The sequence below is a fragment of the Uloborus diversus genome, chromosome 5 (genome assembly GCF_026930045.1).
Source record: "Uloborus diversus isolate 005 chromosome 5, Udiv.v.3.1, whole genome shotgun sequence".
Taxonomy (NCBI): Eukaryota; Metazoa; Arthropoda; class Arachnida; order Araneae; family Uloboridae; genus Uloborus; species Uloborus diversus.
In genome coordinates this window covers 96,518,549-96,542,156 of record NC_072735.1, presented here as the reverse complement: position 1 = coordinate 96,542,156, position 23,608 = coordinate 96,518,549, and the positions used below count along the sequence as shown (strand labels likewise).

At 33.6% G+C, this 23,608-nt stretch overlaps 1 protein-coding gene across 3 annotated transcripts in view; it reads right to left on the bottom strand.

Annotated features, from left to right (window-relative positions):
• The window catches only part of LOC129222130 (uncharacterized), a 71,885-nt gene that overhangs the window by 38,771 nt on the left and 9,506 nt on the right, over positions 1-23,608 (bottom strand). Inside the window, exon 1 of one of the 3 annotated variants that reach the window (XM_054856581.1) lies at positions 21,852-21,944. The exons of the other annotated variants lie outside the window; for them this stretch is intronic. The gene's annotated coding sequence lies outside the window, so the exon portion shown is untranslated. Of the gene's footprint in view, positions 1-21,851; positions 21,945-23,608 lie in introns of those variants that run through there. 3 annotated transcript variants of the gene reach the window in all.

Below are 23,608 nucleotides of genomic sequence, written 5' to 3'. Positions count from 1 at the left end.
TTACGATCGAAAATAAAATTAAATATACTAAAAATGTCAAAGTGTTGAAAAATTATAAAGATACTCATCAACTAGTTTTTCCAATGAGTTTTGATTGAATCTATGCAATAAAACATTCAAAGTTTCAAAATTTAATTTTCGGAAATCAAGCTCCTAAAACAGTGGAGCCCAACCTTTTTTTACCTTTGGGTCGCACCCCATTTTGAGATGAATCTCGCCTGCTGGAACGTAAATAAAATTTAAACACAGTAGTACTTCCTTTAAGGGACACCTCCGAATAAGGGACACCTCTATTTAAGGGACAGTCTCAGAGAAAAATTACAAAAATTCATGTATAAATGAGTAAGAAGTGTTATTGAATGTACTTGAGTTCAAATTTCACTTTTTGTCTAAAAATTAACTTTAAAAAAAAAAAAAAAACTTTAACATGTACAATGGTACAATGAAGCAACTTATTGTAAAACTCTTGCTGAAATTTACATGCATGCTATTCAGTCTCAATAGTTAATTTACTTAGAGCCATACCTGACAGATTGTGTACCGCTCATAACAAACTTTATGTAGGAAACTTAAACAGTCACACTAATTGAAACTTTAGATTATACTGAAAATTACAAGAAATCAAAGAAATTTAAGCAATGAATTAGATGAAAATATGTTTTGCATGTTTCATAACCTAGCCTTGACAAATTTTTGATTAAATTTTAATTATCTTAATACATAAAAATCTTCTGTGCGGACGTTTGTCACCACAAAGCTTTTAAACGGCTGGGCTGATTTAGATCAAATTTTTTATTTGTAATTAAGTTGACGCAAGCATGGTTTCGAAGCGCGATGGACCGAATCAGAAACGTTTTTATTAATTAATTAATTAATTAAAACATTGGATGGTTATATCTCCCAAACGATAAATATTTATTTTAACCTATTGTTGAGCGAGAACTGAAATAAATATTTAACCCGTTGCCAAAGGACAATAAGAAAGCCAGCTCTGCTTTTTGTAATGAAATTTCCTACTGTGATATGCCAATTGAGAGTAGTTAAAACGAAGAGAGAGAGAGTGAAACTTTCATTTCTCTCTCTCTCTCTCTCTCTCTCTCTCTCTCTCTCTCTCTCTTGAAAGCAACGATTTTAGGTCCCGTGATATATTTTAAAGTAAAGTACTGGAAGGTTCACGCAAAACGTGTGTTCTGCTATCGTAGTTGAACCATGTGACCGGATCGGTGCTTTAGGTTTTCCTAACAAATTATCAGAAAGTACCATACCTAGCAACATTTGTTTCTCCGCTGAAATCCATCTGAGTTTTGGGACCAATGTCAAGAATACTTTAAGTATTATTTAACTAATCAGTACATTATTAAAGGAAAAGATGATGTAGTTTAAAGACGAAACAAATTTTATTTTTGTCCAGATAAATTCCAACAGGGTAGTTCTGTACATAAAAGATGAGTGCAGTGGAAGATCTTTACCTTTGGTGGAAAGAACAAATTAGGCAATATATGAAGCTTAAAAAGTTTTCGTTCAGAAGATCGGACCGCCAATCGGTCGGAGTCGGCTTCTTTTACTGATTGGCCGGATTACAGCAACGTGGTGGCATGGCGACTTTGGCTATAAGCAATAGAGTTGTGTGATCACTTGTTTACATTTTAAAGCTACTGTTAATGTAATTTATTGTATTTTTTGTTTATTTGGCGAAATATTTCAAATTGCAAAGAATTGTTTTTCGTTTTTAAAGAGTTTTTATTTATTTTAGTTGAAGAATGTGTTTATTACATCGGGGGGGGGGGGGGATGAGTGATTTTCGCTTATTCAGAAACTGTTTTTACCTTTATCATTTTTCTAAACGATATCCTTTCAATTGCTTTATTCTTTTTCATATGGGGGATGTTGCAGCTGGATTTCACGTTTGTTCTAGATGGGTAGTTAGATTTTTACACTTAATATCTGAAAACGCTTTTTATTCTTTGAGTATGGTTGAAGGAACAAACCAACAAGTACGGGAGGAAAAATAGTTAATAAAACAACTGCTCAGTGGGCATTAAATAAATCAAGTAGTAATAAATATACGCATTCGGACACCAAGCAGGTTAAAACATTTTCTTTTAACTTATTTTTTTCAACAAAACGGTTCAAACACTTGATAGTTCATTGAAATTTTTTAACTTTTCAATTTACAAAGTTTGAACAGAACAACGTCTGTCGGGTCCTCTAGTTAAAATATACATTTTGAAACTTAAATAACTCTGAAATTTTTAGTGACATATTTGTATGCATCATTTTCATTTTTAAATCTTAAGTTTTGATCGTTTCCGTTAATTATAAAACTATACTGAGCTATTTTACGCAATACAGTAACTGAAATACCTACGAAGAAGGGACACCTCTATTTAAGGAACAAAATTTTTAGTCCACTTAGTGTCCCTTATTGAGAGGGTCTACTGTACATGTAAATGTTTTCTAGACAAAACACGGAAATGGAGAGAAAATTACAGACCTAGTTTTTTTTTCTTTAATAACAAAGGGGTCCCCGCCCCCTGCTCGTTGTTGCTTACCAACCCTCGAAGTTTGCTTCGCGAAGATCGGGTAATATTTTAACTATGCAGTAACATATGAAATGTATTCCAGTCAGCAGTCTTGCATAATATAGACGAACGCGCGAACGGCGTTCGCAGAAAATTTTTGGCTCTGCAGAATTTTTTTTTGAAACTGCTAACGTTGGTTTAAATATATATATATATATATATATATATATATATATATATATATATATATATATATATATATATATATATATATATATATATATATTAAAGGGAGTTTTTAAGAAAATCCCGGAGTTTATTTCTGTTAAAGCCTTTCTCCAAAGCCTATTAAAGCACATGTGTAAAAAAAATAATGGTTTTGGCAGTTTTCTTCAGTTGGTGAAAATAAGTGAACTATATGTTATTGTAAAAATAAATAAATAAATGATTTAAATCACTTTTTTTTTGTCTCTTTCATATTTGAATATAAATTTAATTTTTTGTTCAAGGGTGAGTAAGGCAAAATAATTATTTGCAGAAAATTTTCCAGTTAGGATTTGTGTTCGCAGAAAGCTTTTCATTTTATCTAAGTCTGCCAGTCAGGAAAATGTTACCTCTGTGGTACAAGTAGCCTTTTAAGACTGATGCTCATCCTCATATATATAGTAGCGAATTCACCGATCGAGTAACGCTGTGACGTCATCACACTTGAAACTCGCACCACGGCATGATAATTTAATAATACTTTTGGTAATATTTGACATGCAGGGAATTGATTTATTTTGACAAGGCTGGACTGAATCCGTTAACTGTTTCACTGGCAAGACTGTCATTTTAGGAGAATGAAGAAACGAAAAAACGGCCAACAATGAGCGCTATCTACTGGAGTTAAGGGTTACTCCACTGGAATTAGGGTTGCAATTTCAATTATTAAACTTTTACCAAACGGGCAATTGCTTCGTTCAAATGTGGAAAAAATTTTCACCCACCATACCTTGGCGGGCGATTTTCTAGTATTTTAATATTTTGTGCTAAGTCAAAACTTATTTTTGCAATTTTAAAATGATAAAGTTCTTGTTATCAGCACTTTAAATATTAATTGAGCTCTACTAATATGCAGTGCTGTATTTATTTAATTAATATTAAACTGCTTTTTATTTTTAATTTTTTGTATAATTAGTTAAGTGCACTTGGGGTACAATTGAATAGTTCGTTTCGTTTACTTATTCAGTCATCAATTTTAATCAATACCCTTACGAATTCATTCATTAATTCCTCCATGTGTATTACTTCATTTAATAATTCACTTATTTATTAATTTATCCACTGTTTTTTTTCACTAATTTATTTTTCCACTGGATTAACTTTCTCACTTATTAATTTATTCGTTTGTTGTTTCGTTACCTATTCATTCATTTATTTGTGCAAAAATATTTTTCATAATCAATAAAAAATACATCATGAGAAAAATATTTCATATTTCACTTTTCCCCATTTTGCATCAAGATGAAAGAAAATATACGGTCTAAAAATTGTTGTCAAATTCAATTATACGTACCTAAGTACTTTTCATCAATGAAATAAACGATTCGACATCAATTTAGGTTTGTGGGAAATTATTCTGCATTCCCAGTGCCTGTTACAGTTTTGTACATTTTTGTATGATAAAAGAAACATAAAGAAGAATTTTTCTTTTTTTTTTTAATCATAGTAGAAGTTCATTGCACAACTTCTAAATTTTAGGAAAAGGAAGAGGTAGAGGAAGGGGCCGACCAACAACTATTATCCAGCCTGAGCCACCTTCTTCAATTCCAGAAACTTCAATTCCAGAATCATCAGCTGTTTCACAAGGTAAATTTAAGGGTTTCACAAAAAATCGGGATTCATGATTGCACTAGTTTTGAAGAAATATTAGCTAGAATTGTCATTTCGAACTTTTCCAGGGGTAAAGTTGAAAACAAAGGGTATGTAAACAAAGCAAATTATTTCGAAAAAAAGGAAGAAAAAGCACCCCATGCCTACTCAGTTGTAACTAAATATCTTTATCAATATTAGCGGCGTCGATTGCCTCCTCCTGATCACTCTAAATGACGGTTATGATAGTGGCAGGATTACGCCAGATGTTAAAATTTTCTAGAACTAATGGGTGCATCAAAATTGTTTTTAAATATAGAGGGGAAAGCAGAGGCATAACAAGGAGGTGATTTTTAGGCTCCCCCCCCCCCGCTTCGAATATTTGGCCTTATGTTGTGAAGTCAACTCTTGAATGGTAAAATATATACATGATACGATTTTTATACATACTAACTTCTGAAAAAAAGTTTTGATTCAAGCTGCGCCCCCGAGGGTACAGTTACGCATCTGTCGTTTCACGTAAATGAAGCTTGAAATTGTTTTCAACTAAACATAATAACATGAAAAGAAAACGGTTTCGCACACTTCTAAAAAGTTTGCGTCTATAAAAACACCAATTTGTGCAAAAACTCAAGCTGCATCCACACTACTTGAAGGAATCTTTCCTACTATCTTGTATTAGTAAATGGCACCTTATACAGTCCTCACCGCCAGTATTCAGTAACCCCCTTAGGCACTAGGGAGGGGTGCCCATATTTATACCTGTGCCCATTTTTACACCTTTTCCTCTAGTCATTTTATGCAGAACTACTAATAGTAAAATTTTCGAAAATGATGTAATTTTCGTAAAGTTCAAAAGTAAGTCAATGAATATTTACTAAAAGTAAGTGAGCAAATAAGGTCACTAGGGTGGTTCAAACAACTTTTTTAGGTTAGGTTAGGGTGCTTCAAACAACAACCGAAAAAAACTTTTTTTTGGCTAGAGTCCAGGACAGCCCCCCTTTTTTTAGACATACTAATAATATTATGCTGTAAAAGTTTCAGCTTCTTACTCAAATTTTAAGAGGGTGATCAATAACCCCTTAATTTAACATTAGCCGTAGTATAGAAAATGCCACAAATTTAGAAACATTTAATTTCCCCGGCTGTTTTTTTTTTTTTTTTTGTAAATAATTATTTAATTACAACGCGTATATGCATATTACTAGTGTATATTTTAAAATGTAGCATTGTTTTTCCAGTTCAATGTATTTTTAACCCCGCTCCCCATACTTATGAAGTTTGGGGGAGGGGGTTGAGCACCGTCTTTCAGTTGAAATAGGAAACTAAAATTCTTCCGGAATATTACTATCCACAAGTCTAAAAATATTGAGGGGTGTCCTGTTATCTAGAAGAAAAAAAAATTTTTACATGTATTTTTGAACCACCTTAAAGGTCACCCTCAGTTTCATGGTCTAGTATCGCCCTCTTTTATGATTCAATTGGCCCCAATGCTTCACATTCATTACAGGACTCATAAAAAAGTAAGAAAACAATAATAGCATGTGAAATATGTATTGTTTAAAGTATAATTTTCAGCAGTTTTAACGAAGGAAGACGATTTGGCGTTATTATCCCTTTTTGATATAGTGATAAACAATAGAGGTGGCATTTCCCCATAGATGTAAATACGCATTAATGTTATATTATAAGCATAATTTATTTCATTTTAAATTTTAATTATATCTGTAAATGTAACTGGAATAAATATAAATAATACGAGAACTTTCTTTACTGAAGTTTTGTGGTGTGACTTGTGAGCAACATGACGCATTTCCAAGATTATTTATTTATTTGCACATTGTTTTGGAATATGGGCTCATAGGAGTGAGTTCCCTACTGTGGTTTCACACCGAAAAATAAGTGTAAAAAAATAGACAGGCATGGAACTGCTGACAGAAGTGAAAACTTTTTTTTTCAAAAGAAATTTGGTATGTTTATATGCGCGCGTGTGTGTTCAGTATTCACTTAAAACTAATTGTAGTTTCAAAATTAAAGTTTTATATTTGTATATTAAAAATACCAGCTACATTCTAGTTTTATCGTTTATCAGCAGTGCGAGCATCAATTATATACATTTTGGTTGGCGTATTTCTGTTCGTTTATAAAGTAAATATTGATGCAAATATAGGAAATATTAGAAAATGAATTCTTAGTTTGTGTTATTCAGTTTTCCATGCATAAAAATAACAAACAATACACATACTGAACTTTCCACGCAATCGATTTACTGCATCAACCCTATTTAGCTGACTTGGCGGAAAAGCCGATATGCAGTCGGATTGACTAGCATCTGGGTCCGACTAATAATTCGAAAGAAATAAATAATTCGAAGGGAAATAATTCGAATTTTGAGGTATGCCAGATAACTCGGGGTTTATTTTAAAAAAAAAAGAGTCTGATGATTTAAATTTAAAAAATAAAAAAATTCCAATTGTTTTATTTTTTTTAAATTTATATATATATCAATCATATTCAATATCATGATTTTTTTACGCCATGAACATCACCTTCATCATTATTATATTCCAAAACTGATACAATAGGCTAATGGTAACCAAAATAGGAAATATAAAACTTTTATTCGAATCAGTTTAAATGAGAGGCAGTGAGAAGCAAAGGGATGTAAGTTGACATTTTCAAGTTTTGAGTAAAACGCGTTTAAAGATAACATCCTAAGTAGGATATCATTGATTTTTTTTTTTTAAAATCATTCTGTACAGCAGCATTTACCAGGACTACTAGCACTATCTCTTGCCACAAGACAGAGGAGAGGTCCACCTACCATTTGTACTAGTTATCTCCAATTTTTTTGCCACTTGCATCTCTTTGCTTCTCATTGCCTCATACGGTTTAAAGACTGCATTAACTGCACTTTTATATCTCGTTGTGCTAAGATTGCAGTTATCGAACATCGTTAAAAAAAATTCCATTTAAAAATTCAATTTATGGTATGTTTTTATCATCTGCAAAGTTGATGTTGAAATTCTCACTCAAAATCATTGGCAAATAAATCATCAAAGCTCTTCCCAAGTTTATCTCGAAGTAATGCAAAAGCGTTTTTAGAATAAATAAATAAATTTTCATTCAGAAATTCTCGTATTGGGCTTGAAGACTTATCCGGTGAAATGTAATCCGCAACCATAACAATTAGCTGTCCCTTTTCAGAATGGCAACGACAAACACAATGTCTCACCGATATCAGAAACATTGTTTTTTCTCATCTGAAAAAATATCCAGCGCCTAAAGAAGTTTTCATTTCAGAAATATTATATGAGGATGAAAACCGAACTCACGATGGGCAGCTTGTTCGATTCTTGAGACTGATGCGCTGTCGATCGTGCCATTGAGTCTCGCAATCGTAACGAAAAAATCGCTCGTAAAGGAGCAGAGAGAAGCCGCGCATGCGCTGTATTCCTGTGTTGGTAAGGTGACGGCTTTTCAGTGTCGTGAAATGGATGGTTTTTTTCCCACCTCAAAAGTGCTCAAAGCGTCTACAGAAGTTTTCACTTCAGAATTGTAAAATAAACTCCTCGAAAAAATATCGTTTTTGATCATTTAAAAAATATTTTAGGTAGGAATGCCCTAATGAGTCTCTCAACTTGCTACAAATATTCATGCCTCGGCACTTTTATGTCTCTAGCCTCTCAGAAGAATGTTAATAGTTAATATAATGCCCTCCTCCCGTCCATATAAAAATAATGACTATAAAGCTGCCGAAGAGGTTTTTTTTTTTTAAATGGGGGGCCGCTATTCCAAAAAAGGGGGGAGTTGATGGAGAAAATTGTGCTCATATTCGGATTCAGGGTGTCGTTTTTCATGAGAATCAGTAAGAATGGAGTCAGAAACATTTTGAGACGCCCCCCCCCCCCCTTCAAATTGTTTGCAGCGCAGTGTTGCTTACCAAACTACTAGTTAAGGAGAAAGCATTCATAAAATCACTTCATTGAGACTTATGATAAAATTTAAAAAAAAATGTAAGTTGATTAAGTTTCGATTAATCTGTTTTTTCAGGTAAGAAAAGGAAGACTAGAACGGTATCAATCGAAGATGTTGAAACGAGATTTCCTGAAAGTAAAACTACTGCTCTTCAAAAGCAAACAAATGAATCTGATTCTGCAAGACAGTCTTCAAGAGCTGGCGGAAATCAAATTCTGGAAAACGAAGCTGGATTTACCATTGAACCAAAACGAAAGAAAAAAGTCTTTCCTCTAAAAAGACCAGGATATGGAACCATTGGGAGGAATATAGCTCTTTTCGCCAACTATTTCGTTTTGAAATTCAAAGATGTCTCTGTGTATCATTATGATGTTGAAATACTTGATATTCCTAAAGGTAAGAAACAGGGAAAAAGTGTTGTTCTTCAAGGTAGAACGGCAAAGGAAGATATGCAACAGAAAGTGGGGCAGGTAGAACATCAACAAAAAAGAAACATGGGTAAAGCGAAATGCAGAGAAATAATATCTAAAATGGTGAAATCTAAAGCCCTTGAAAGGTATAATCCAGTCTATGATGGACAGAAAAATATTTTTACTAGTGAGACTTTGCCGTTTAAGGATAAAACTACTTTAAATGTTGAAATGGAAGTGGAAGGCAGAATGAAAAATTATTCCATCATCATTCAACCTGTGCAGAAGAGTGATGGAAGCAATATTATTAGTTTAGAGCCTTTAAGGGAATTATATAGAGGACGATCAACTGAGATACCCCAAGAAGTTTTATTAGTATATGATACCGTGATGAATCATCGCGACACACCACTTACTGAAACACACATAAGGAATTCCTTCTTTTTACTAAACCAAAAGCGTCCTTTACAGCTGGGTTCTGGTTTAGAGATATGGTTTGGTTACAGTCAAAGTGTGAGGCTTGCAGAAGTAGGACCAGTACTAGTTGTCAATTTGGCTGCTAAAGCATTTCACAGAGCAGGTTCTGTAATCGAATATGCTTGCGATGTTTTAAAGAAAGATATTACTGGAACCAAACTAGACCCAAAGTCTGTTTCTGAAATAGAAGAGGCATTAATGGGTGTACGTGTAAAAGTAACACATCAGAAACATCCTCGGAAGTATAAGATTAAAAAAGTAACCCTGGATTCCGCTAGTGATTTAACTTTTGATTCAGGGTCGAAAAAAATAACTGTTGAACAATATTTGCGCGAGAAGTATCAATGTCAATTGAAATATCCTTTTTTGCCCTGTTTACATATGCAAACAAGCAATCCTTCAACTTATATACCCATGGAGTTGTGTGAAGTTGTTGAAGGTCAAGTTAAATTGGGGAAACTAAAAGGAGACCTAGAATCAAGGATGATAAGACAGACTGCTATCCCACCTTACGAAAGATTTGATTCAATTATGATGAATGACGAAGCTATAAACAGAATAAGTGGAAATAAAATGGCTGCCTTTGGTCTCCTAATGGACGCAAAATTAGTGAAAGTAGATGGCCGTGTAATTTGTGCTCCTGCTCTTGAATATGGTGGGAAGGACAATTCCCGCATTGCTAGACCAGATGACAGAGGAGTCTGGCGGATCGGAGATGGGAAACAATTTTATAGACCTAAAAAGGTAGATGCGTGGATTTTGATTAGTTTTGCCAGTGAGAAGATTTGCGGAATGGACAAACTGACGCGATATGCCGATTGCTTAGTGTCTTCTAGTAGGAAATGTGGCTTGAGATGTAGACCACCAGTTCGTATTAGGATATTTGATCAGAGGACAACGACAGATGAAGCTCTAAAGTATGCCATAAAGGAAAACGTAGATTTCGCAATAGTTGTTTTGTCGAAACAAGATACATATCACACTTATGAAGAATTAAAATTCAAAGCCGATTTCAGATATGGATTGGTTACTCAATGCATGGAAGATAAAACACTTGCTCGAATCAATGATCAAATTACTACTAATGTTTGTTTAAAAATAAATGCAAAATTAGGAGGAATCAACCACAAATTCCTTCAAAATCCTCAAGTATTTGAAAGCAATGTTATAGTTTTTGGAGCAGATGTCATTCACTGGAATAGAGGGTTTAGTTATCCATCTATTGCAGCCGTTGTTGGAAGTCTCGATCGAGCAGCTTCTAGGTATGCATTAAAATGTTGCTTGCAAGACCAAGAAAATAATAAATTATCTCAAGAAATTATAAAGAATATGAAAAATATTGTGAAAGAAATCTTTGAAAAGTTTCAGGCAGCAAATAATGGCACTGAACCAGACAAGATAATTTTTTTCAGAGATGGTGTTGGTGAAGGGCAATTTGTTACTGTGATAGAGGAAGAGGTTAGTGGTATCCAAGCAGCTTGCCAGGAACTCTATCACCGCTATCTTCCGGTAACCTATATAGTCGTTCAAAAGAGACATCAAACCAGGCTTCGACCTAGAAATCCTAGAGATGGAGTTGGGAAGTGTGGCAATGTACCCCCTGGTACAATAGTTGATACTACAATCACACATCCTGTATTCTTTGACTTCTTCGTGTGCTCACATGAAGGGGTCCAAGGTACAAGCAAACCTGCACATTACACTGTCCTCCATGACGATAACAAATTAAGTCCTGATGAGTTGCAGCAGTTATCGTATTTTCTTTGCCACACATATGCAAGGTGTACTCGAAGCGTTTCTATTCCAGCTCCAGTTTTATATGCCGACTTGGCGGCAACCAGAGCCAAAAAATATGCCGACATATTTGTAAAAGAGGATATGAGATGCAGCAATGAATCCGAGCCAAAGACTCGGTCCCTACCACCAGATGTTGTAAGGGCTATAGACAATATGAAAAGTTTCGAAAACAATATGTTTTACGTTTGAATTTATTTTCACACTTCATTTTATTTTTATCATCGAAATGGCAACATGAAAAAGCTTCGAAAAGGTGTATGTAACTTTGAAACTATTTTTTACTGTTTGCTTTTTAAGAAAAATAATTTTTAATATTGATCATTTCCACATTCATATTTAAATATTGTAATGAAAAATGTGATGTTTTATTCTAGAAACATTTAACAGAATTTCCAGTTTGAATAAAAATATTTTAATGAAATTTGTATTATTTTCTAACAACATTGCAGATAGATGCTTTATTTTTGGCATTCTCTTCAGTTGTTGGACTGAAGACAAAAAGCGTTGTGGAGTCAAAAACGATCTGAATTTTTTTTTTTTTTTTTTTTTGCAATTTTTGCATGGTACAATTTGTAATAGTAAGATAAACTATTTTTTAAACTTTTGAGAATTATTTATTTCCTAATGAAAAAAAAACTGAAGAAAGAGGAGGGACAAGAGGAACAGAATGCGAGGGAAAATGGAATTGAAGGGAAAATCTACAGTATAAGAAGCTTTTTAGTTTAGAAAAATAATTTTCACTTATGTTCCTCAAGAATTAGAGGGAAGTAATAATTGTGTATATTTCTCTAAACACGTTACTTTTTACATCTAGTTGGCACAACAAGTAAAAAAAAATTTGGAAGCTTTTGTATTGTTTTTTTTTTTTTTTTGAAATACCAACATTCCTCTCTTCTCACTCCCTGAACGGATTTCACCCGAGGCGAACGCCCCCCCCCCCTTATGCGACTACTGATAGATATTTATGTGTATGTGTGACAGTTGATTTATTTTATTACTGATAGCTAAAACATAAGCAAATCGAGTCAGATATTCCTGTCTTTGCATATTTAGTCGGAAAATATATAGATCAAAAATAAGTGGTGACGGTCAATTACTAGAGTTTTGCTTTCGTGTTCATTAATACTGAACAGTTTATTATCCTAAAGCACGCATATCGCAAAAAATTATGCTGTTGCCAAAGCGGAAGTGGCATAGTTAGTTGAAATATGCCAAACTAATGCTACAAATAACTAATAAGTTTCCAGTCAATCTCGAATGAGAGATACAGAATTTATGGGCATTTAAGGTTCAGACAATTGCGTTTCGTGTGATGCCTCGATACCATGTCATCTCAAAGTAACAGTAAGATATCTAATCCCAGAAATAACATTAAGATATCTTACTGTTGCTCTGAGGCGACGATTTAAACTTTTATTAATATTAATCATTTGAACAAAGCTTCAAAATAAAAAAAAATATTAAATTATAGTTTATCGATTCTGTAATTAGAACTTGAAGAGAAATATAAAAAACATAATCAAAAGACCAAAAATTGAAATAAACGAAAAAATTTCTAGAAAAATACATTGAATCAACCAAAATTGTGATTTATAAAATTAAAATGTTTCATTAACAGTCATTCACAGAGTTAATGAAACTGTTCTTATTTTTTTTCCTTTGAACAAATTTTATTAATTTGTCTTTATGTAGTTAATATTTATAATACTAATAATATTATTTGACAGTAATTACAAGTAATATAAAATTAAAAGAAAAAAAAACCATTAGTTAAATACACTTTATGACTTTCAGATTGACGTAAAAGTTACATTTTGTGATTTCACAGGCTGCATTAGGTTAACTTTAAATCATTTTCTAAATGCTTAAAAATAAAATACACATTGCGGATATTTCAGCGATTTATTAGCTAAAAAGTCTTTTAGAAACACTCTGAAATACTCAGATCCGACCATATTTTTAAACTGCTGTAGTGTGATAAATTATAATTTTCCAGTTCTTTTTGGCAAGCTTTCTTTAGTTGTGAAACATTAAGGTTATACGTACAACATATTATATTTCCCTGCAATATTATAATTAAATAATTTTTGAGCACAAAATCACACGGTAATTAATATAAAAGGCGTAAACACACAGTGCCACATATTCATTCATTTTTATTTATTTTATCCGTTTAGAGTTCGAAAAGTTTTTGTAATTACTTCTCTTGAATTTATTTTTCGTTATTTAACTTCTCAGCTAACAAAATCATATACTCTTTTACATTGCAAAAGTGCATTATTTAGATCGGGGGGAGTCAATAGACCCCTTCTCCTGGATAGAAACAAAATGAAATTATTCATTTTTGTACGTATTTCGTAGTTTTCTCCATTACAAACCTTTTGTTCCTTTCCCCTCTCCCTTAAAATTTCAAAATGACGGGTCTGTGCATTATATTTTTCACATTTTTATGGCTCACCTTCAATTTGAATGCCCTAAATAAATGTGTTCAGAGGCAAAAGGGGGAAAGAAAATTGTTCCACTTTTTTGCGAAACAATAAGGTTCTAAAAATAAAACTCAATTTAGAAATTAAAGAACTAAACTGATTACCTAAAGTAGGTTGGGGCATCACGAGGTAACACTTTGAAGAGGTGGTCACAAAAGTAGTTCATTGAATTTTCATAGAATTTCTGTAGGTTTAAAATCGTTAGATTTCTATTTTCGTAACCACTAAAAATTAATAAAACTTGTTTTTTAACTGTTTGTATTTTTGGAAGTACCGTAGCTTGTATAAACTCACGTAGCCGAACGGCGAAACTGCTGGCGCAGTCCCATAAAGATCGCCACGCGATCTTAGCTCGTTGCGCTCGCTCATGGTCACTAAAGTTTTTATTCTAGCCCCAATGACCTTTTTCAACTCTTTAATACAGGAATTACAAAATTAGAAAGACTGTTCTTATGTTAATCAATAGGTAGTCTGAACAAAAGTATGTTTCAACTAATTAATAAATTTAATTGCGTGGCTGTTAGCTGTTTTGTTTATGGGAGGTCCCTTGCCTACTGCCGATTAGAATGATAATTTCAATTTTATACTTACATATTTCAAAATTTATTTTAATCACCTAAAACTTCGTTATAGCCACAGTTGAAAATGTATGAGTTTGGCACCACCAACGAAACAGATTTAAACTTGATGGTGCTTCCACCTATTATTTGCTGTCTGAGCCAATTTGGACTTCCACCTAAATGGTGCTCCATAAAACGGAAGTCGTCCCTCACTGCCTTAAATCGAATAGCTGCCGCTTTTTGGGCTCAGAAGAATTAGAAACAACAACAATATTACTAATTATATATTTTTATGCTTCTTTATCTTTATCTTTACTAATAATAAAGCTGAAAGTCTCTCTGTCCGGAGGATGTCTGGATGTCTGGATCTCCGTGACGCGCATAGAGCCTAGACCGTTCGGCCGATTTTCATGAAATTTGGCACAAATTTTAGTTTGTAGCATGTGGGTGTGCACCTCGAAGCGATTTTTCGAAAATTCGATGTGGTTCTTTTTCTATTCCAATTTTAAGAACAAAAATATCATTAGATGGACGAGTAAATTACGAAATTATCATAACGTGGAACCGTAACATGGGCACAAGCCAATTGGCGAGATACGAAATTATCATAACGTGGAACCGTAAGGTGGGTACAAGCCAACTGGCGAGAAAATTCACCATACATTGTTTGTGAATATACAGGCGAACCAAAAGACCCTTAATTTTTTCTATTACGGGCAAAGCCGTGCGGGTACCACTAGTTTTGAATAAAAGACATTCCTCCTAACATGCCAATATACAGTCGAACTCTTTTATAACGAGCCCTGATTTAAGGAGAACCCGGATATAAATAGGAATTCAGAAACATTTGGTTGGAACAATGTTAAGTCTAATTTATAGGCATAACTCGCTTTTAACGCGCATCCCGCTTAAAGGGAGCAATATTTATGATTTATAAAACTTCTATAGCATTTTCCAGACCAGCTCATTATTCCTGGGAAAAAATCATTTAACATTACGAAGTCAACCGAAAGTTAGTGATGAGTCATAGATCCCGAAAAGAAGTGACAAGGGACCTTTTAAAAAATGAAGAATGGAGAAGTGTTTGGAAAATTATATGTCAGTTGGCCATAAGACATAATAAACACATAAAAAAGAGTTACAGTTCAAAGCAAATTAGCCAATTTCTTTGGTACTGCACAGAAAGTTAAAAATAATCCATAAAAAAGCGAGTACATATGAACTTTTATGATTTTTTATGAACCCGTTTTTTACGAGCACTCGGTTATAACTGGAAAATATCCCGGTCCTTTCACGATGCGTCATATGCGGGTTTTACTGAACACTTACATTCCTGTTAAAATTTTTCTAAATAACTTTCTATTCACGTATGTTTGCTCAGAAAAACCATATTGCGTGCTGAATACATAAATGATTCTTGACCACTTGTTTGTCACGAACTTGAATGTCATGTTACGCGATTGCTGGAAAAGTAGTTCGTTGGCTAGTGAGAAATTCGAGCTACTCCCTTTTTTTTTTATGTCTGTGTGTCTCTTTGAAGATTTTATTGCAGCTCCAAACACTGAATAAGTTATCACCAGATAAGATATGTTGAAAACACACTGCGCGTGGTCATTTAATTGAAAAGAAAATTGGTTCGGTTGGTCATTTTGAGGATCTTATGAAAGATTGATTTATTAGCAGAAGGGAGCTTTTTTCGTAATGTGTACTTTCGTTAAATGGGTACACCATAAAAGAAATCCCATGTAATTTACAGCAAAAGTTGCTGCTTTGCCAATATTGTGAATATTACAGTCATTGCATAGAGCGGTATTTTTGTCCAAAAAATTGTAAAATAATGATGCCAATTGAAGTTTTTTTTCAAGCGGAGGTCTCCTTGACATCATTTTATTTTCAAGACTTTATTTCAATCATCATCATATTACTAGAAAGTCGCCCGTCATGGTATGACGGATGAAAATTCGCTTCTATGCACATTTGAACGCAGCGATTGCCTAGTTGGTGATATTTTGGTAGTTTAAATCAAATTTGGCAATTTAACCCTAACTCCGGTAGATTAAACCATGGCCCCACTCAATTTCGCTGGCGCTTAAGTATTGAGTGGGGCCGTGATTAAACATTAACTCCAGCAGATAGCGGTCACTGTTGCTCATTTTTACGTGTCTTTATTCTCCTAAAGTGACCAGTCTTACCAGTAAAACATTTAAGTGACCGAATCGAGTTCTAATTTGTCACGATAAAGCATTTCCCTGCGTGTTTATCAAATTATCATGCCACGGCACAAGTTTCATTGTTGAAACACGCGGGTTACTTTATCATCGGCTATTATTTATGTGAGGATTGGCATCTATTAGGGATGCGGCAATGAGCAAACTGACCGATTACTGATTTATGGGCTGTTAATAATTCCTCGGTTAATCGATAGACATAATTATTATTTTTAATTTTGCAAACCTTTCTGTCATTTTTTTTCTTTTATAATTTCGACTTTAGAAATAGTTAACATTTTATTTCGGAGAGACGATTTATTTTTCTCCACTTTCCTAATTTTTCCAAAGTAATTTCAAAATTTTATCTAATTTCTTTGAGGCAATATTCATATTATTTTTAGTGAATTCACATTATCTTAGCTGGACATGAAAACTTAAAGACATTAGCGGTAACCTGTGGTCAGCAGGCTAATTTAGGAACACTTTTAATTTAAATTTATTTTTAATGGACATTTAATCCAATACTTGTATATTTTATAAAAAAACTAGCTGTACCCGACGCGCGTTGCTACGCCAACAAAAAAATACATCATTATACTGATTTTCATGACAATCGGTTGAACGGGGCAGAAGTTGCTACTCTGCAGTGCCATCTGGTGGCGAGGGGCTTCAATGAGCATATTATGCACCTTCTCCGTGGGAAAATACATATATATATAGCAATTTTCATAATAATCGGTCCAGGTATCAAGTGAAACCGTGACTATACTCAAATTTTGTACTCACGCAGTTTGCAAGATCAATCAATCGCTAGAAATATCAAATAGAAAAAGTTTTAAATCCCCCCCGTTGCATGAAAAGCCATAAAACAATAAAGAAAGAATTTATTTGTTCAAACTCAAGAAAAATGGCAACAGCTAACTTCTTATCAATGAGATCTTTCACGCGAATTAATTTCTGCAGCCGATAATTTTATTCGTATTTATCCAATGGATTGTGACTTAAATTGGAATAAAAAAGGAACTATCGATCGGATTTTTTTCGAACTGGTCTATAAACATTCCCAGTACCAAAAATAACAAACGGTGAAAGTTTCAGCCAAATCTGCCGGGTAGTTTTTGAGTTCATGGATGACATACAGACACAAACATTCATTTATATATATATAGATATAAGGTTATTTCAGAGCACTAGCGCTAAAACAGAAAGGTATTTGGCACATGAAAATTTTGTAGCAATTTATACATTAGGGTAGTTCAAAAATACATCATGTAAAAAAAAGTTTCTCCTAGATAACAGGATAGCCCTCAATATTTTTAGGCTTGTGGATAGTAATATATTGGAAGAATTTTAGCTTCCTATTTCAACTGAAAGAGGGTGCTCAACCCCCTCCCCCAAACTTGGAGGGAGTTTAAAAAATGCATTGAACTGAAAAAACAACACGACACATTATAATATACACTGGTAGTATGCATATACGTTGCAATAAAATAATTACTTACCAAAAAAAAACTGTGGAAATTAAATGTTTCTAAATTTGTGGCATTTTCTATGCTACGGATAATATTAAATTAAGGGGTCATTGAGCAATGAGCATCCTCTTAAAATGTGAGTAAGAAGCTAAAACTTTTACAGCATCATACTATTAGTAAGTCTAAAAAAATAGGGGCGTCCTGGACTCTAGCAGCTGAAAAAAGTTTTTTTGAACCACCCTAGTATACATGTGTATATTTATTCAAATAGAAAAAATTAAATGAAAAAAATGATATTACTACAACCAATAAGTTCGTAAAAAAAGTAATAATAAAAAATGTGCAATATTTTTTTCAAAACCAAATGATATTTAAGAAAAATTAAATTCTCCACCAACATTCAATCTGATTTGCAGCAGGTTCCAGAAACAGAAATCAGTTTCGCGAAAGAGTTACAGCTCATTGAGAAAATTGCTGTTACTGAATGTGCATTTCTCCACAACAAGATAGCCGCCATTAAAAAGCCACACTTACAAGGTAAGCATAGGGGAAAGTACATGAAATACACCGCCAGCTCAGTCATTTCCAGACTAGGACTGCAGTTTCGTGCTTATTAGCACTCATCATGCTTATTATCGGCATCGTGCTTATTAGCTCTATCTATGCCGGGCTGATGAGTGCTAATAAGCACGAAACTGCAGTTCTCGGTTGGAAGTGACTGAGCTGGCGGTGTATTTCATGTATTTCTGCTTTAGCCCTGGCTATTGAGCGGTAATTTACTGACTATAGGGGAAAGTGTTGTACCTTGGGACATTTTTCATAATTTAATTTTCAACGTCAATTATTTGAATCAAATTCAAAATCTAAAAGTCACATTAAAATACTCCAACATACTTCTGCATACATGCAATACATTTTTTAAAATTCAGACAGTTTAAAAATAAAATGTTGCCAGCCATTTAAACTAAAAGTTCCAAGTTGTCCCAAGGTACAACATCCCGTTTTACCTTGGGACACATCCTGTTGTAGTACGGGAAAGTCTTCACGATCCAGGAAACAGCCACATACTTGAACCATTTTTGCACCAGAAAAAAAATGTTCCATGGTTGTGAATTAAATCATGACTAATTAATTATGAAATATGAATAATGATTAATGAATTATTATCTAACATTAAATGTGTTTAAAAGACTACATAAGATTAGAACATGGTTCCATGTTCCTAAACTATCTTAATTATAAAGAATCATGCATATGTTGTACCTTGGAACATGTGCTAAGGTACAAAATGTCTGGCTGTCCCAAAGCACAGCCACCAAGTTGTTTAAGGAAAACCGAAATGATGGTCAATCAGGATGCACTATCATTATTTTCTCATAAGCAAAATACTTAAAGTATTACTCTTTCGTAACAAAATAAAATTCAGTTGATTAAATTACAAATAAAGAGACAGAAAATGAGTTACAAATGAAGAAAATATTTACTTTCGAGTCATGGAATTTTCTTTCTCTCAAAAAATCGTCAATTTCATTCATTTGATGCTGATTTTTACTACGGCACCATTTAGTGGTGAAGGTTACTATTAGAGATTACAAAAGCATGGCTGCTATAAATAGATTCTTAGAAATTAGCAGTGTCTCAAGGTACAAAGGACGCAAGGTACAACACTCTATCCTACAGCATGACATGTCAAATAATCAAGGATTTTCCGAAAATGGCATCCAACGTTTCCAATTTTATTTAAATTTGGTGCACGTGTAGATTCTTTGATGCTAATCATGAAAATATAAATTATATTGATATTGATGAAGGGGTTGGAAAGTTACGAGCCATTAAATATATTCCAAGAAGATTTTTCTGCCGCCATTTTGAATGACACAAAGACAGATAAATGGATGCAACTCCCTAACAAATTGTCAAAGAGTTTAATGCTACTATTACAGAGTCAAATGATACAAAAGAGAAGAATCAAAATACATGTTGTTGATCAGTTTCGAAATACATGAAATACACCGCCAGCTCAGTCAATTCCAGCCGAGGACTGCAGTTTCGTGCTTATTAGCACTCATCAGCCCAGAATAGGAAGTGACTGATCTGGAGGTGGAAAACCTCTTAAGGAAGCCAACCATGCCAAATAAATTGGTAGCTAATACAGAATTAGCACAGACCAGACGAGTGACCGAAGCAATGGTTAGATTCAACTCGAAAAAATTTGTATTTCTGCCTTAGCCCTGACTGTAGAGCTACAACTTACTGAAAAGTTTCGTAATGTTTAAAAACTTCGGCGTTCTAAACCGTTTATGTAAATGTTACTGTACTTGACGATACATAAAAGACATAATCAAGTAACGTAACTTAAAATATCATAAAAAATAAATAAAGAAATACCGTAAAAATTTCATTAGAAAAAAAATCTTTAATCATTTTTAGTTGCAGAGAAGTTTCAGGAACAGATATCTAACTAATTGAGAAAATTTCTATCTGACAACTACAAAAGCGTTTTAATAAATAGATCGGTGAAAGTACTTTTTGTCCGAGGATGTGTTTTACATTTAAGAGGGGAAGATAATAACTTTAAAATTCAAATACTCTATTTTTCTCTCTTAATAAGCATTTAAAAAACTAAATAATAAACAACCATGTCGTCCAAGATTTTAAACGAGCCCTCGCTTCATTCCAATATTCTAACACAGTTTTTTCAATGCTATTCGCTGCTTCAAGCCATGAACAAAGCACTTGTGGAATGTAGTCTGGACCTTCCTATGATGACATACCTAACTTAACTTCACTTTTTAAAGCTTTTTTTTGAGCAATCACGATTGCTTATTGCTTTCATTTGACTGTTTTGATGTGCTATCATTTTATTTTCCCGCCAGCACCCTCTGCAGCATCACCGTCGACCGGCTCCTCACGATGCTGCTCCTCTAGCGAAAACCATCTCCAGGTTGCGTCAATATCCTACACTTACTCGCATACATACACGCACGTACACACACACACAAACACATACTCACACATACATACACATACACACAACTACCCACACACTCATGCCTGCACACAGACACAAACACATATGCCTACACACTCATACACACAACTACCCACACACTCATACCTGCACACAGACACAAACACACACGCCTACATACACACACACGCACTCGTGATTGCGAAAAACGTAATTTGAATTCCAGATGTCAAAATTCAAATTAATTTTTAATTTGTTTTCTTTTTCTTTGTCTAGTTTCAATATTAAGTTGAAGGAAGTATAATCGCTTGTCCTTAAAAAAGTTTTTGCTATTAATGATATATTAATGTGGAACATCCCTGAACAAAAGCTGATTCAAGTCAAATAAATTAACTAAAATCTGTACTAATAATAAAGCTGAAAGTCTCTCTGTCTGGATGTCCAGATCTCTCTCCGTCTGGATCTCTGTGACGCGCATGGCGCCTAGACCGTTCGGCCGTTTTTCATGAAATTTGGCACAAATGAGTTGGTAGCATGGGGGTGTGCACCTCGAAGCGATTTTTCGAAAATACGACTTTGTTCTTTTTCTATTCCAATTTTAAGAACATTTTACCGAGCAAATTATCATAAAGTGGACGAGTAAGTTACCTAATTATCATAACGTGGAACCGTAACATGGGCGAGCAAATTGGGGAGAAATTCACAATCCATTATTTGTAAATATACAGGCGAACCAAATGACCTTTTAATTTCTACTACGGGCAAAGCCGTGCGGATACCACTAGTAATTAAATAAACTGAAGAGATAAATAGCAAAATAGCAAAGTAATAAAATGAAGAAATAAATTTGAAAAATAATAATAATTGTTAAAACGACAGATTCGTATTAAAACCAAAATTATTTTGAAAAATTGGAGAGAACAAACGCACCGAAAATCGCACCCAAAATATAAAAATATCAGGCACAAATATAGATTTCATAGCTAATCAGTGAAAACAAAATCGACACCATGACTCTTTTCTGAGTCATAGGCCCATTTAAAGGTCCTCTAGAGCTGAAAAGAATTTGACATTAGCCGAGTGACCAAATGGCACCCCGCCCTTGGCTACAGACCGTTCGATAGCTTCAATACGGATCGATCCTGGAAGACGATATATTCTGGTCACATCGAGTCTGTCAGGCGAATGGCCGCTGTGCTTCTGAGAAGCTAATTATTTGCCCTTTAATAAGAGATCAGTTTAGTTAAGCATTTGTTTTGTTCGTGAATATCCTCCGGAATCACTAACTGCACTGATTTGGTTCCCTGCCAACGAAATGTCAAGGCGAGTTTTCAACGTGAATATATTCGTGGAACTCGTCTCTTGTAAAGGTCAACTATGGTTGAAAATAGAAAACTAGTTAAAAAGAAAGTTACGAAAGTTTGACTCCCGTCTAAAACCCAATTACATGTTCTCACAAAATTTGAAAAAGATCCAAAACAGAAACCATGCAAAAGTATTTTCAGCTACTGCTCTCTAAAGAAAAAAATACGAATTAATCAAAGAAAACTTGTCTTGTATAGAAAAACATATCTGCTCCATATCACCCCATAAAAATAAATACAGTGACGAAACTTTCATATCTTACCCAAATATATTTAACACGTACAAAGCTACTTCTCCATACTGCCGTGGGCAGATAAAGGACAGTAACTGCAAGTTGTTCATTTTTCATTGTTTTGTATTTTTGTCATCCATTGTACGTTAGCTTTACTGCACAAGCTTGTTTATTTTGTTTCCGCTGAAAAAAAGGCGCGAAAAAACTCCAACATTTCCAACCACATTTCCAACACACATTTCTTTAACTGTCTCAAAAACTCATTTCTGCACATACTGCCGTTTACCTGCACACGGCAGCATATACCATAAATAGTTTTGATGAATAGTAAAATAAGCTTGAACAATAGTCAAGAAATGAAATAATTTCTTTAAGACCAGTCATCTTACGGTTAAATTTGTCATAAAATAATGTTGTATTGCACGTGCACGTATGCACACACGTATATATATATATATATATATATATATATATATATATATATATATATATATATATATATATATATATATATATATATATATATATATATATATATATATATAATATACATAAATTATACATATGTATAAAATAACAATTTCATATTCCATATAGTAAAATTGAAGCTTTTTACGTTAAGAATCGCACTGGAAAACATTCGAGAACTCAGAAAAACAACAAGTGTCTCTTGCATCATGAAAAAACGTCAATAGAGAAAATGTACTAGAAATTAGTAATTCAGGAATGGGAAGAAAATCATTTCTTTTAATATAAAAGAGTAGGACAGCTGCTTTTTTTTTTAAATAAAAATTATCACAAGTTTGTAGAATTCGACATTCGTGTTTCAAAACATTTTTAAGTAATAAAAGCACATGAAGGGAATCAATTTAAAGCATTTACTACAGGGTGTTCCCGTTTAACCTGTAAAACTTATATTTTTGCAACCGTTAATCCTAGGTGCATACTCCCAGTTGCAAAAATGTTCAAAATCAGATCTGGAGTTGAGATATTGAAAGCTTGAAGCAAAAAGACATCATTCAAAAGTAAAAAAAATAACTTTTTATACGGGCCCTAGGTCCCCTAACTTTTATTTAGGGAAATAATCTTCAATGAAAAATTTTACTAATACAAAAAACTTGAGATTTGTGCGACTAAAACTAAAGGAGATATTCCAGTTCAAAGTTTTAAGGGACCATCCAACAGGTGAGATTCGAACTTATCGCCCTTTTAGAAGAATGACTGGTTGTCGAAGTAAAAAGCAAAATATTATACAGTAGGCGCCACTTAATGTG